This window comes from Pogoniulus pusillus, chromosome 13 (assembly GCF_015220805.1).
Source record: "Pogoniulus pusillus isolate bPogPus1 chromosome 13, bPogPus1.pri, whole genome shotgun sequence".
In the NCBI taxonomy this organism is placed as follows: domain Eukaryota; kingdom Metazoa; phylum Chordata; class Aves; order Piciformes; family Lybiidae; genus Pogoniulus; species Pogoniulus pusillus.
The window spans coordinates 13,741,000-13,746,049 of record NC_087276.1 but is presented as its reverse complement, the minus strand read 5'-3'; the positions used below and the strand labels follow the sequence as shown (position 1 = coordinate 13,746,049).

At 43.0% G+C, this 5,050-nt stretch overlaps 1 non-coding gene across 1 annotated transcript; it reads left to right on the top strand.

The window, feature by feature from the left end:
- The first annotated feature begins 249 nt into the window (after positions 1–249).
- On the top strand, positions 250–382 carry LOC135181000 (U4 spliceosomal RNA). Its single transcript, XR_010304640.1, has one exon. It is a non-coding gene; the product is annotated as a U4 spliceosomal RNA (small nuclear RNA).
- The last annotated feature ends 4,668 nt before the right edge of the window (positions 383–5,050 follow it).

Here is a 5,050-nt window from a genome sequence, read left to right as displayed (position 1 = left end):
ATTTGATTATTACGCTGTTATAAAAGTGATAAAAAGGTAAACCTGGATCCTGCTATGACACTGAGTGCTTGATCAAGCAGAAATACTTTTCATCTCTCTTCATATATACCAAAACCCCAGTAGAGGACTGCACTACTTTGTAGTCTTGTCACCACGCAAAAAAAGAAACCTTGCTTTGTTCTAACCTTTCTTTGTTCTAATTTTGCCTGTCTTAAGTCCAAAAGTTCAGGGCATTGGAGGCCTGTTAAAAGACTTGCACAGTGGCAGTATCATAGCCAATGAGGTTAATCTGAGGCGCAGTTATTGCTAATTGAAAACTTTTCCCACCACGATGACTTGAAATACAGTCAGCATTGGCAATTTTTGACAGTCTCTATGGAAACTGTTAGAAACATTTTTTTTTTTTTTTTTTTACCTACTTCAAGAGAAAGCTCTGGAAGGCACAGGAACAGGCTGTCCCAGTGTGCCAGAGGATGAGCCGATGAAGTAGGCAGCCAGACTGGGTGGATGAGGAGCTTCTGAAGGAAATAAAGAAAAGAAAATCACCTTTGGGAAAAAGGGGAGGTATCCCAGGAAGAGTTCAAGGATGTTGCTAGGTCCTGTAGGAAAAAAATCAGAGAGGCAAAAGCCCATTTAGAACTTAGGCTGGCCACTGCTGTTAATAAGAATAAAAAGTGTTTCTATAAATATATTAAAGGCAAAAGAAGGGACAAGGACAACCTCCACTCCTTATGAGATGCAGAGGGGAATATAGTAGCAAAAGATGTGGAAAAAGCAGAGGTACTTCACACCTTTGCCTCGATCTTCACTAGTGGGACAGGTTGCCTCCAGGAGAACTGGGCTCCTGAGGTGGCAGATGGAGTAAGGGACCAGTAGAGTCCCCCTGTAATCCAGGAGGAAGCAGTAAGGGACCTGCTGAGCCACTTGGATCCTCAAAAGTCCATGGAATCATGTGGGATCCATCCTAGAGTACTGATAGGGCTGGCAGATGGGCTGGCCAAGACACTCTTCATCACTTATCGACAGTCCTGGCTCATGGGAGAGATCCCCAGAGACTGGAAGCTGGCTAATGTGATGCCCATCCACACAGAAGGCTGGAGGGAGGAACCAGGAAATTACAAACCTGTCAGCTTGACCTCAGTGCCAGGCAAGGTCATTCAACAGGTCATCTTGAGTGCCATCACAAAGCACCTACAGGATGGCCAAGGGATCAGGCCCAGCCAGCATGGGTTTAGGAAGGGCAGTTCCTTCCTGACCAACCTAATCTCTTATGATCAGGTTATCTGCCTGGTGAACGTGGGAAGGGTTGTGGATGTAGTCTACCTGGACTTCAGCAAGGCTTTTGACACCACCTGCCACAACAAGCTCCTGGCAAAGCTGGCAGCTCATGGCTTGGACAGATTCACTCTGATATGGGTCAAGAACTGGCTGGAGGGCAGAGCCCAGAGAGTGGTGGTGAATGGTGCCACATCTGGTTGGCAGCCAATCACTAACGGTGTTCCTCCAGAATCAGTGCTGGGCCCAGTCCTGTTCAATATCTCTATTGAAGATTTGGATGAGGGAATTGAGTCCATCATCAGTAAGTTTGCAGATGATACCAAGCCAGAAGCAGGTGTCAATCTGTTGGAGGGTAGGAGAGCAAAGGGACGTTGACAGGCTGGATGAGTGGACAGAGGCTAATGAGATGAGATGTAACAAGGCTAAGTGCAGGGTTCTGCACTTTGGCTACAACACCCCCCAGGCAGTGCTACAGGCTGGGGACAGAGTGGCTGGAAAGCAGCCAGGCAGAAAGGCACCTGGGGGTGCTGGTAGATAGTAGATGAACATGAGCTAGCAGTGTGCCCAGGTAGGCAATGGCATCCTGGCTTGTATCAGGAACAGTGCGGCCAGCAGGACAAGGTAGGTTATTCTTGCCCTGTACTCAACACTGTTCAGGCCACACCTTGAATCCTGCATTCTGGGCTCCTCAATTCAAGAGAGATGTTGAGATACTGGAATATGTCCAGAGAAGGGCGATGAACCTGGTGAGGGGCCAGGGACACAAGCCCTATGAGGAGAGGCTGAGGGAGCTGGGGTTGTTTAGCCTGGAGAAGAGGAGGCTCAGGGCAGACCTCATTGCTGTCGAAAACTACCTGAAGGGAGGCTGTAGCCAGGTGGGGTTGGTCTCTTCTCCCAGGGAACCAGCAACAGAACAAGGTGACACAGTCTCAAGTCGTGCCAGGGGAAGTATAGGCTGGATGTTAGGAGGAAATTCTTCACAGAGAGGGTGATTTGCATTGGAATGGGCTGCCCAGGGAGGTGGAGGAATTTCCGTCCCTGAAGGTGTGCAAGAAAAGCCTGGATGAGGCACTTTGTGTCATGGTCTAGTTGACTGGCTAGGGCTGCGTGGTAGGTTGACCTGGATGATCTTGGAGGTCTCTTCCAACCTCGTTGATTCTATGATTCTATTTGTTGTAAATAATAAAAGGTAACAGTAACTACTGCTTTACAGTTGAAGTATTGAATGTGTCCATTAGTAAAGATATTTCAGATCTATGAGTTGATTAAATGTGTGTAGCAAAGATATTCTCAGAAAAGCAACACTTTTAAATTGTGAAGTGAAATTTGACATCTCTCCTGACAATGGCCAGGCCTTCTCTTTCTGGTTTAACTAAGTCACTGTTTTGATAAATTATAAATATAATGTGTCACACTAAGCCACTGTAATGACCCTAAAAGCACTCTAACAGTTGGTCAGATTGTCTGAGCAAGAGCTTGTGAAATAGGGTTTACAATATTGGTCACCAGATCAACCTAAAATTATCTTTGGCTAAGGTCAGTCTTGTGATGGTTTGGGTGTTACCTGCCCCTCCCACCCCAACTTTAGAAATCACCCAGACTAGACTCAGCTGGCTATGGAAATATGAATGAAGCTTATATTTACAGCTAGCACAATATACAAGCAGATATTTACAGTATATACAGCTATATACAGAAAGATAAAAGGTAATACAGAAACACAACAGTCCTCCCAAAAACCTGAGTCCCTGGGAGGGGTTTTCACCTGCCCCTTTACCTTCCCCCTATCCCTCTCAACCTTACCCCAGTCCCAAGGAAGAATAGAGGTTTGGCCAGGGGAGTTAGGAAGCAAAGTGGAATAGAAAAGAAAATAGAGAATGAGGTTAGAATGAGATCCAGCTCAGAGCTCGCCAGCAGCAGAGGAGAAGACTCCATTATCTGTGTTTTGCTTTTATTCTTATACATCTCAGCAAGCCTATGGGCAAAGTAGACATCACCACTGTTTTCCTTTCACAGCCTGTGATCTAGTCTTCTCCCCAAAACATTCTAGCTAGCTTCAAACTAGCACAGGTCTGTACAAGACTGTATCTCTGCCACAGTTTCAAATTAAGATGTGGCAGTGTTTGTGGTTTAGTGTCAGCATCATCACTTAGATGAGGAATAATAAATAATAAACCTTCAAGTTTTCACAGATGTTGGATTGAATTTTACACATCTGTATATCTAGGTAATTTTTTTTTTGTGTGTCACTGAATTAGTATATTTTGTTTATCTTCTTAAGCACATGAATTTAAGATATATTTCCTGTACTTGGAATTTTGTCATTTGTTCTTACCAGTATTGCATGTGGACTAGAAAAAAATTGGAGAGCTTCATTTTTTATTGATTTATTTGTGTGTGTGTGTGTACATGTGTGCATTAAGAGTTATTTAACATGAGCACTGTGAAGATGGCATTGTTGATGATAAAAAAAAAGCTAATGGCATTGTTTTGGTCATTCATGCTCATCTGAAAAAAACCCAACCAACCACAATGCATTTACACTTTAATATTGTAACATATAAATAGACATCTATAGCTCTGCATACATTATTAATACGGGTTTATTGCCTGCTTTATTGGTTTCACTACTGCTTCTCCTCTTGGGAAGCCATGTAAAATACAAAGACTGCACAAATGCCCACATTACATACAAAGCAAATAAGATTGCACAAGTACAAATATTCACTTGAGTCGCTTCCTGCAATTCACAGAACGTAATAACAAATAGTCCATAAACACAATCCCCTTAGCTGCTGCTGTTATTCCCAGCATTTTATGGTTTTTATCCAGGACACTTGTGCTGCCATTAGAATACTGAACAACATTTGATTCCTATATTTTCTGACAAGAAAATAGAATTCTTCTTGTGAAGAAACAGAAAACTTTAAAAATTATTCAGTCACCACAACTGTACAGCAGATACTAAGGAGGCCTAGTATTGAGTTTCTCTCTGGTTCTAAAGAACCAATTTTCTCTAAGTTTCACTTCAGAAAAGAGTTTAAGACTTTAACAAAAGAGATATTAGCGGTGTGAAATGCATGCAAAAAGGGAACACTGGATACGGGATTATTTTCAGAAGGTAATCTTGTGTCAAGCACTGACATATTGTCTTAGGAAAGCTTCCTAACCCACAGACTTTCAGGCTGACGTCACAGAGGTTACAAGTTCAATAATCCCCACTCCCAGGCTTTCCAGAGGGTTTGGTGGTTTTGTCTCTTTTTGGTGCAAAGTATAATATGCATGCCACTCCTAGATACTGAGTGTAAGAAGTGGTGATTCAAACTGAAAATACTCTACAGTCTTTTGTGTGCATGGGAATAACAGCAAGGAGATAAGAGATTGGTTCTGTACCATGCAGAGGGATGCCACATGCAAATATCTCCAGGCAGAGTTGTGCTTAGCAAGCTGCTTGTGGGCTTCTGTAATGGAGGTTCTGAGTAACAAAGATGTAAGCTCCCAGTGCACATTGGACTGGAAGAAAGATGGTGTGAGCTATTATGAGCATATCTTTGTCTATTTCAGGTAAAAGTATCACAGCTTGGTTTCCTGGTTTGGGGGTTGGTTTTGTTTGTTTGTTGTTGATGTTGGTTTAAGCCACATTTCACCCAACATCTTTAAGAAAGCAAACTTTGGTTGTTGAAGAAATGAATGTGAGGAAAGAAGATGAAAGATGGTTCTATATTGCTTACATGTAGAGAGGACTTTCAGAGAAGTGTGGCATGATCAGATA